General features: G+C 41.2%; 1 pseudogene; it reads right to left on the bottom strand.

The window, feature by feature from the left end:
- Positions 1 to 2,222: 2,222 nt before the first annotated feature.
- LOC110287509 (RNA-binding protein FUS pseudogene) lies at positions 2,223 to 3,746 on the bottom strand (annotated as a pseudogene).
- Positions 3,747 to 11,192: the final 7,446 nt, after the last annotated feature.

Here is an 11,192-nt window from a genome sequence, read left to right as displayed (position 1 = left end):
AGAACTTCATGCTTGGTAATTTGAAGTGATACCTTAAAACCTATAAACTAATTGCATGCTAATTATGATTGAGTTACATAGTAACTCCCACCTACAATCCCATGTAATCTGAAGGGCATTTAATCATGAAGTTTAGAGTAATAATGAATCATTGTTTGTGTCCTGTAAAGAAGTGAAACTGAATCATCTTTAAGCATGCTTGTCACACAATCACCAGTAAATATTAGGGAATGAATAGCAATGTCTTACATTAGTCATGAGCACTAACATACAAACGTGCCCTGTGGCACGCAATTTTGTTTTATTATACAGAATTTAAAAGAACAAACATCTCTGAATCTAGCAATGACTTAAGGTTAAAAATCATTAAACATTCACCAAAAAGGTCTGCATTTTATGAATAATTTTTAAAATTTAATAAGAATCTGTAGAAAATTTTGCTATTTTAAATTTCTACCCTATACCTATTCCTTTGATTTTGTTTAGAAACTGCAGTGTTATCTTGTAATTTTCATGTGAATTTTTAAATTAATTTGTGATTTTTACATAGATTACTTTTTACATTATAGGTATCCCAATAGCTGATGCTGGGGAAGGATGATTAAGCAATGTGCTTTCTCTTCTCTGAAGACTCAAAAATAGCCTTGCCCGTCCGTGCACAGCATTCATAATTTAAGACATAGGTGGAACACCAAAATGTATAAAAGGCAGTACATAAGAAAATAATATTTATTAAGATTATTTCTATTAAAAATGAAGTAAATGAAGATCTCTCAGTAATAAAAGGACAAAAACCTACTCTTTGCAATATAAAAAATTTGAGATATTGCATTAAGAGATAGCCTCTCAAATATGCCTAAAAGTGTTCACTGTTGGAAAAACAAGGTATACAAAAGTAGTGCATAACGTACATCATGAACATGACAAAACAAAGTAAGCTAGCTACAAAACACAGGTCATATACAAAGGGAGAAGCATTGTTCAAAGTTACTTGTCCAGCTGTTATTTCTCATGAACTCGTCACACCTGTTTGGTTGGTAGGACCAGCACAACAGCACACCCCAATCCACCTTCAAGCATTTAGCAAGAGAAAAAAAAAGGCAAATGAATATCCCAATTAGAATCATCCAGTTCAGGAGAAAAGCAAAAACTGACCAACTGCCCTGGAGCATCCTCCATCCCTCCATTTTCCAGGTTCCTGGGAATTCTTTGAAAGTGGCTCCCTTGCAGTGAATAAAGTTAGCATTTTATAAGAGTGCTGTAGGAAAAAATTGATAATTCATCCTCCTTTGTTTTGAAGAGTTGAATCTTCTGTTAAAAGATGATTTAAAATTTGAATGTGATAAAGTATGACAAGCTCACTCCAGTCATGTGCAATTTTTATCTCACACTTCAAATGATCTTTGCCATGTAATCCTTTGTTTTTAATTGCGGGTATTTTAAAATGTAATTTTCTGCTGCTAAGAGTAATCCTCTTTCTTGCTGGAGTTTTTAAGGAAAAGAATTGGAAATCAATCTTTCTACTAATGTAAATTTGAGGTTAGTTTTAAAGTGTAGCAAAACAGATTTTTGATCATTTGCTGTATTTTATAGTATCTTTTATTTTAACGTTACTGTGATTGAGCATTGTAAGAATTGGGACAATACAGTATTCAACTTTTTAAAATGTTTTAAAAATTTTTAAGTACAATGAGCTTTTATTGTTTCATCAGATTTTTGTTACTTTTCTGGAAGTAAAGTTTTTAGCAAGGGATGTCTAGTTTTTACTAATCCCTCATTTTTCCAATGTATCTTTTATTTTATCAGCACTTAATGTGTGTCAGTTAATTGTTCTATCTGGCTGACCTTCCATATAGTTTTTAACATATATGGGGAGGTTGTAGCATTCTTAGCATTCTAAATAAGGATAATTAGTTGTTTATTAAACTCATTTTCACGATAAATTTCTATCTTTTTTTATGTTCACTCTTTTTTTTTTTAAATTAAAATGATGGTTTTTAATGGGGACCAGAGATATGGTTACAATTAGGGTGCTTCTCTCTCTCTCTCTCTCTCTCTCTCTCTCTCTCTCTCTCTCTCTCTCTCTCACACACACACACACACACACACACACACACGCACACACACACACAAATATCCGTGAGCGATCCTGAATTGTAAATTTACAAAATAATAAGGGTAACACTGGGTACAGGAAGAGTTCCAGAACTTCAGGAGCCGGGCTAATATGGCCTCTCCCTGTGATTCTGTCTGTGCTCGCCCTTGGAGTCCATCTTGCCAGGGCCAAAATAGGCTCTGTCCCTACCACCCTGTCCCTCTCTGAAGCCCCCACAGTCTCCTCCTCGGCGCCAGTAGCCGCCCTGGTCATATCTTCCTCTGCCACGTAGATCGTCTCCATCGTTTCCCCCCATATGAGAGCCTCCTGTTCCCTGTCCTGGGCCAGCTGGCTTAGGTGCCTTACACTGGTTGCATTCATTTCTCCAAGAGAAGTTCATGTTCTCACATGTAGGATTTGGACACTTCCAGTCCCCAGCTCCTTGCTATCCTCAACCCCCACCACCTCCACTGGGGAATCCTTCACGACCACAGCCACTGCTGCCACCTCCTCCATAGCCTCCATGGCTCATGGGTCTTCCAGGCCCTTGGCCTCCATGACTGTTTCCACCATCCCAATTGAAGTCAGATCGGTAGGTAGCAAATGAAACTTTAATGGGATTCTCAGGGAATTCTTTACCATCAAACCAGTCGATAGCTGCTTTAGCAGAAGGTGGGTCATCAAATGAGATTGTTGCCAGTTTCCCTGTCTGTCTACAAATTAATCATAGGCTGTTCAATTTTCTTGTTTGTCTTAATAACTCCAATCTGCTTGAGGTAATCAGCCACAGATTCAATTGTAACATTCTCACCTAGGCCTTGCACGAAGATAGTGTTGTCTGAATTATCCTGTTCAGAATCATGAGGAGATCCTTGATCCCGAGGACCACCAAATTTATTGAAGCCACCACGGTCACTTCTGCCCATGCCACCTCTGCCTCCTTGGCCACCTCCATGGCCTCTGGGTTCATAGCACCACCGCTTCGGTTGCAACCATTCCCGTTGTCCCTGACACTGCCCCCACGATCCTGCTGGCCTCCTGCATAGCCACCACTGCCGCCACCACTCTGGTCCTGATTGCCATAACCACCACCACCACCACAGCCACCGCCACCACCACTCATAAAGGACTTATCTTGGACATAGTTGCCTCCACCGCCCCCTCTACCACCTCCACTGCTGCTGTTTTACTGGTTCTGTTGTTCATAATCCTGAGGTGGGTTATAGGAGCTTTGTTGCTGTCCGTAGTTTTGCTGCTGTCCACCATAGCCAGACCGTTGACCATAACCTCCACTCTGGGGCTGCCCATAGCTACTGCTCTGAGAACTGCCACCATAACTTCCTGAGGTGTTGTTGGCCATAGCCAGGGTAGAAGGACTGCTGCCCATAAGAAGATTGGGAACTGTGGCTGTTGCCATAGTCACCAGTAGAACCATATCATATCCCTGGGGACTGAGTTCCATAGCCTGTGTTTTGGGTCTGTCCATAAGAACCATAACTGTTCTGGCCATATCCTGAGTGTCAGCTGATTGGCCATAACCAGTGTAACTCTTCTGGCCATAGGGCTGATTGCTCTGTTGGGAGTAGCCCAGGCTGGGTAGGATAAGCCCATAGGTTTGAGTTGCTTGTTGGAGATAGTCATTTGAAGCCATGTCTGAGCACAAGAGCACAGGCCGCCAAGCAACAGGATTCCATACGACTGCTAAGGGACTGAGCCCATGTTCTACTCTTAACCTGTATATCACATTTACTTTTTATTTAAAGCTCATTTGTTAAAATGTTAGTGGAAATTAATGCAAGTGGCTATACCAACATAATGCACTTTTTAAGTACTTGGTTTTTTTTTTGTTTTTTTTTATTTTTTTTTATTTTTTTTTATTACATATTTTCCTCAATTACATTTCCAATACTATCCCAAAAGTCCCCCATAGCGCCCCCCACTTCCCTACCCACCCATTCCCATTCTTTTGGCCCTGGCATTCCCCTATATTGGGGCATATAAAGTTTGCAAGTCCAATGGGCCTCTCTTTCCATTGATGGCCGACTAGGCCATCTTTCGATACATATGCAGCTAGAGACAAGAGCTCCAGGGTTCTGGTTAGTACATCATGTTGTTCCAACAATAGGGTTGCAGATCCCTTTAGCTCCTTGGGTACTTTCTCTAGCTTCTCCATTGGGAGCCCTGTGATACATCCAATAGCTGACTGTGAACATCCACTCCTGTGTTTGCTAGGCCCCAGCATCGTCTCACAAGAGACAGCTATATTTGGGTCCTTTCAGCAAAATCTTGCTAGTGTATGCAATGGTGTCAGCGTTTAGAAGCTGATTATGGGACGGATCCCTGGATACAGCAGTCTCTAAATGGTCCATCCTTTCATCACAGCTACGAACTTTGTCTCTGTAACTCCTTCCCTGGGTGTTTTGTTCCCAATTCTAAGAAGGTGCACAGTGTCCACACTTTGGTCTTCATTCTTCTTGAGTTTCATGCGTTTATCAAATTGTATCTTATATCTTGGGTATCCTAAGTTTTGGGCTAATATCCACTTATCAATGAATACATATTGTGTGAGTTCTTTTGTGATTGTGTTACTTCACTCAAAAGGATGCCCTCCAGGTCCATCCATTTGGCTAGGAATTTCATAAATTCATTCTTTTTAATAGCTGAGTAGTACTCCATTGTGTAAATGTACCATAATTTCTGTATCCATTCCTCTGTTGAGGGACATCTGGGTTCTTTCCAGCTTCTGGCTATTATAAATAGGGCTGCTATGAACATAGTGGAGCATGTGTCCTTTTTACCGGTTGGGACATCTTCTGGATATATGCCCAGGAGAGGTATTGCTGGATCCTCCGGTAGTACTATGTCCAATTTTCTGAGGAACCGCCAGACTGATTTCCAGAGTGGTTGTACAAGCTTGCAATCCCACCAACAATGGAGGAGTGTTCCTCTTTCTCCACATCCTCGCCAGCATCTGCTGTCACCTGAATTTTTGATCTTAGCCATTCTGACTGGTGTGAGGTGGAATCTCAGGGTTGTTTTGATTTGCATTTCCCTGATGATTAAGGATGTTGAACATTTTTTCAGGTGCTTCTCTGCCATTCAGTATTCCTCAGGTGAGAATTCTTTGTTCAGTTCTGAGCCCCATTTTTTAATGGGGTTATTTGACTTTCTGGAGTCCACCTTCTTGAGTTCTTTATATATATTGGATATTAGTCCCTTATCTGATTTAGGATAGGTGAAGATCCTTTCCCAATCTGTTGGTGGTTTTTTTGTCTTATTGATGGTGTCTTTAGCCTTGCAGAAGCTTTGTAGTTTCATGAGGTCCCACTTGTCAATTCTCAATCTTACAGCACAAGCCATTACTGTTCTATTCAGGAATTTTTCCCCTGTGCCCATATCTTCAAGGCTTTTCCCCACTTTCTCCTCTATAAGTTTCAGTGTCTCTGGTTTTATGTGAAGTTCCTTGATCCACTTAGACTTGACCTTAGTACAAGGAGATAGGAATGGATCGATTCGCATTCTTCTACATGTTAACAACCAGTTGTGCCAGCACCATTTGTTGAAAATGCTGTCTTTCTTCCACTGGATGTTTTTAGCTCCCTTGTCGAAGATCAAGTGACCATAGGTGTGTGGGTTCATTTCTGGGTCTTCAATTCTATTCCATTGGTCTATTTGTCTGTCACTATACCAGTACCATGCAGTTTTTATCACAATTGCTCTGTAGTAGAGCTTTAGGTCCAGCATGGTGATTCCACCAGAGGTTCTTTTATCCTTGAGAAGAGTTTTTGCTATCCTAGGTTTTTTGTTATTCCAGATGAATTTGCAGATTGCACTTTCTAATTCGTTGAAGAATTGATTTGGAATTTTGATGGGGATTGCATTGAATCTGTAGATTGCTTTTGGCAAGATAGCCATTTTTACAATGTTGATCCTGCCAATCCATGAGCATGGGAGATCTTTCCATCTTCTGAGATCTTCTATAATTTCTTTCTTCAGAGACTTGAAGTTTTTATTATACAGATCTTTCACTTCCTTAGTTAGAGTCACGCCAAGATATTTTATATTATTTGTGACTATTGAGAAGGGTGTTGTTTCCCTAATTTCTTTCTCAGCCTGTTTATTCTTTGTGTAGAGAAAGGCCATTGATTTGTTTGAGTTAATTTTATATCCAGCTACTTCACCGAAGCTGTTTATCAGGCTTAGGAGTTCTCTGGTGGAATTTTTAGGGTCACTTATATATACTATCATATCATCTGCAAAAAGTGATATTTTGACTTCATCTTTTCCAATTTGTATCCCTTTGATCTCCTTTTGTTGTCGAATTGCTCTGGCTAGGACTTCAAGTACAATGTTGAATAGGTATGGAGAAAGTGGACAGCCTTGTCTAGTCCCTGATTTTAGAGGGATTGCTTCAAGCTTCTCACCATTTACTTTGATGTTGGCTGCTGGTTTGCTGTAGATTGCTTTTATCATGTTTAGGTATGGGCCTTGAATTCCTGATCTTTCCAAGACTTTTATCATGAATGGGTGTTGGATCTTGTCAAATGCTTTTTCCGCATCTAACGAGATGACCATGTGGTTTTTGTCTTTGAGTTTGTTTATATACTGGATTACGTTGATGGATTTCCGTATATTGAACCATCCCTGCATCCCTGGGATGAAACCTACTTGGTCAGGATGGATGATTGTTTTGATGTGTTCTTGGATTCGGTTAGCAAGAACTTTATTGAGGATTTTTGCATCAATATTCATAAGGGATATTGGTCTGAAGTTTTCTATCTTTGTTGGGTCTTTTTGTGGTTTAGGTATCAGAGTAATTGTGGCTTCATAGAATGAGTTGGGTAGAGTACCTTCTGTTTCTATTTTGTGGAATAGTTTGTGAAGAACTGGGATTAGATCTTCTTTGAAGGTCTGATAGAACTCTGCACTAAACCCATCTGGTCCTGGGCTTTTTTTAGTTGGGAGACTATTAATGACTGCTTCTATTTCTTTGGGGGATATAGGGCTGTTTAGATCATTAACCTGATCTTGATTCAACTTTGGTACCTGGTATCTGTCTAGGAACTTCTCCATTTCATCCAGGTTCTCCAGTTTTGTTGAGTATAGCCTTTGGTAGAAGGATCTGATGGTGTTTTGGATGTCTTCAGGATCTGTTGTTATGTCTCCTTTTTCATTTCTGATTTTGTTAATTAGGATGCTTTCCCTGTGCCCTCTAGTGAGTCTGGCTAAGGGTTTATCTATCTTGTTGATTTTCTCAAAGAACCAGCTCCTTGATTGGTTGATTCTTTGAATAGTTTTTCTTGTTTCCACTTGGTTGATTTCACCCCTGAGTTTGATTATTTCCTGCCGTCTACTCCTCTTGGGTGAATTTGCTTCCTTTTGTTCTAGTGCTTTTAGGTGTGTTGTCAAGCTGCTAATGTGTGCTCTCTCTAGTTTCCTTTTGGAGGCACTCATAGCTATGAGTTTTCCTCTTAGAAATGCTTTCATTGCGTCCCATAAGTTTGGGTATGTTGTGGCTTCATTTTCATTGAACTCTAAAAAGTCCTTAATTTCTTTCTTTATTCCTTCCTTGACCAAGGTATCATTGAGAAGAGTGTTGTTCAGTTTCCACGTGAAGGTTGGCTTTCTATTATTTATTTTGTTATTGAAGATCAGCCTTAGTCCATGGTGATCTGATAGGATGCATGGGACAATTTCAATATTTTTATATCTGTTGAGGCCTGCTTTGTGACCAATTATGTGGTCAATTTTGGAGAAGGTACCATGAGGTGCTGAGAAGAAGGTATATCCTTTTGTTTTAGGATAGAATGTTCTGTAAATATCTGCCAGATCCATTTGATTCATAATTTCTCTTAGTTTCACTGTGTCCCTGTTTAGTTTCTGTTTCCATGATCTGTCCATTGGTGAAAGTGGTGTGTTGAAGTCTCCCACTATTATTGTATGAGGTGCAATGTGTGCTTTGAGATTTACTAAAGTTTCTTTAATGAATGTGGCTGCCTTTGTATTTGGAGCATAGATATTCAGGATTGATATTTCCTCTTGGAGGATTTTACCTTTGATGAGTATGAAGTGTCCCTCCCTGTCTTTTTTAATGACTTTGGGTTGGAAGTCAATCTTATCAGATATTAGAATGGCTACTCCAGCTTGTTTCTTCATGCCATTTGCTTGGAAAATTGTTTTCCAGCCTTTCATTCTGAGGTAGTGTCTATCCTTTTCTCTGAGATGAGTTTCCTGTAAGCAGCAAAATGTTGGGTCTTGTTTGTGTAGCCAGTTTGTTAGTCTATGTCTTTTTATCGGGGAGTTGAGTCCATTGATATTAAGAGATATTAAGGAAAAGTAATTGTTGTTTCCTGTTATTTTTGTTGTTAAAGTTGGCATTTTGTTCTTGTGGCTGTCTTCTTTTAGGTTTGTTGAGGGATTACCTTCTTGTTGTTTCTAGGGCGTGGTTCCTGTCCTTGTATTGGTTTTTTTCTGTTATTATCCTTTGAAGGGCTGGATTCATGGAGAGATAATGTGTGAATTTGGTTTTGTCGTGGAATACTTTGGTTTCTCCATCTATGTTAATTGAGAGTTTGGCTGGGTATAGTAGCCTGGGCTGGAATTTGTGTTCTTTTAGTGTCTGTATAACATCCGTCCAGGATCTTCTGGCTTTCATAGTCTCTGGTGAAAAATCTGGTGTAATTCTGATAGGCTTGCCTTTATATGTTACTTGGCCTTTTTCTCTTACTGCTTTTAGTATTCTATCTTTATTTAGAGCATTTGTTGCTCTGATTATTATGTGTCGGGAGGTATTTCTTTTCTGGTCCAGTCTATTTGGAGTTCTGTAGGCTTCTTGTATGTTCATGGGCATCTCTTTCTTTAGATTTGGGAAGTTTTCTTCTATAATTTTGTTGAAGATGTTTGCTGGTCCTTTGAGTTGAAAATCTTCATTCTCATCCACTCCTATTATCCGTAGGTTTGGTCTTCTCATTACGTCCTGTATTTCTTGGATGTTTTGAGTTAGGATCTTTTTGCATTTTACATTTTCCTTGATTGTTGTGCCGATGTTCTCTATGGAATCTTCTGCACCTGAGATTCTCTCTTCCATCTCTTGTATTCTGTTGCTGATGCTGGTATCTATGGTTCCAGATTTCTTTCCTAGGGTTTCTATCTCCAGTGTTGCCTCATTTTGGGTTTTCTTTATTGTGTCTACTTCCCTTTTTAGGTCTAGTATGGTTTTGTTCATTTCCATCATCTGTTTGGATGTGTTTTCCTGTTTTTCTGTAAGGACTTCTACCTGTTTGATTATGTTATCGTGTTTTTCTTTAAGGATTTGTAACTCCTTAGCAGTGTTCTCCTGCAATTCTTTAAGGGATTTTTGTGCTTTCTCTTTATTGTCTTCTGCCTGTTCAGCAGTGTTCTCCTGCATTTCTTTAAGTGTGTTATTAAAGTCCTTCTTGAAGTTCTCTATCATCATCAGGAGATATGCTTTTAAATCTGTGTCTAGCTTTTCCGGTGTGTTGGGGTGCCCTGGACTGGGCGAAGTGGGGGTGCTGGGTTCTGATGATGGTGAGTGGTCTTGGTTTCTGTTAGTAAGATTATTACGTTTACCTTTCGCCATCTGGTAATCTCTGGGGTTAGTTGTTATCGTTGTCACTGTTTAAAGATTGGAGCAGAAGCTGTGTTCCACTCACCAGCAGTCTCTAAATCCTGCGGCGGGGGTCATGGGTAGCTGACGGTACCCTGGTGCTGGTCCAGCTGGAAGAGGCCTGTGGTCCTACACAGGCTGTTTTTCTGCTTCCCTAACTAATGCAGTCTCTGGTCCCGCGTGCAATTGGATTGGAGCAGAAGCTGTGTTCCACTCTCCAGAAGTCTTAAGATCCTGTGGTGGGTGTTGTAGGTAGCTGGTGAGTGTCAGCCGACCCTGCGCCCCAGCTGCCCCGGTGCTTTTCTGACTGGAAGAGGGTTGTGGCCCTATGTAGGCCGGATTTCTCTCTCCCCAACCAGAGCAGTCTCAGGTCCCGCGTGATTGGACTGGAACAGAAGCTGTGTTCCACTCACCAGCAGTCCCAAAATCCTACGGCAGGGGTCGTGGGTAGCTGGCGGGTGTCAGGCAACCCTGTGCTCCTGCTACACCGGCGCTGATCCGGCTGGATGAGGCCTGTGGCCCTACTCAGGCCGGTTTCTGCTTCCCTAACTAATGCAGTCTCAGGTCCTGCGCAATTGGATTGGAGCAGAAGCTGTGTTCCACTCACCAGCAGTCCCAAAATCCTGTGGCGGGGGTCGTGGGTAGCTGGCGGGTGTCAGGCAACCCTGCGCTCCCGCTACCCCGGCGCTGATCCGGCCGGATGAGGCCTGTGGCCCTACTCAGGCCGGTTTCTGCTTCCCTAACTAATGCAGTCTCAGGTCCCGCGCAATTGGATTGGAGCAGAAGCTGTGTTCCACTCACCAGCAGTCCCAAAATCCTGCGGCGGGGGTCGTGGGTAGCTGGCGGGTGTCAGGCAACCCTGCGCTCCCGCTACCCCGGCGCTGATCCAGCCGGATGAGGCCTGTGGTCCTACTCAGGCCGGTTTCTGCTTCCCTAACTAATGCAGTCTCAGGTCCCTCGCAATTGGATTGGAGCAGAAGCTGTGCTCCACTCACCAGAAGTCTTAAGATCCTGTGGTGGGTGTTGTGGGTAGCTGGCGAGTGTCCTTAAGTACTTGTAATATGAAATGTTGAATGAGTAGTGTGACTCAGAAAAAATCTATTACTCCTTTAAATATTGTGATCATTAGCCATTTTATATCTTGACTATCATGAAATTTTTGTAGGTCTGCTTCTTTCTGTTCTATTTTTCCTATTTGTAATGCCTGAATATTCTTGTATTTTATTTAGTTTCCTATTGTTTGTATTCCTTATATTTTCTGTTAGCATTTTCTAGCATCTTTGGATTTGTTGCTAGTGCAGAGAAAATTGGCTTTTGCTTCTATTTTAGCTATGGGCACTTGTCCAACTTGTGTAAAACAATAGATTGCTGCAATCAGGTCTTGTGGAATCCCCCCAAACTGTGAATTTGAGCTGCCAATTCCCTAAACAGCCAGACTGTGGACACAGCTTTCTGCAGGCATCACTCCCT

Source organism: Mus caroli, unplaced genomic scaffold (assembly GCF_978045245.1).
Source record: "Mus caroli unplaced genomic scaffold, Mus_caroli_1 scaffold_5, whole genome shotgun sequence".
NCBI classification, from domain to species: domain Eukaryota; kingdom Metazoa; phylum Chordata; class Mammalia; order Rodentia; family Muridae; genus Mus; species Mus caroli.
This window is presented reverse-complemented; position numbering and strand designations above follow the sequence as displayed.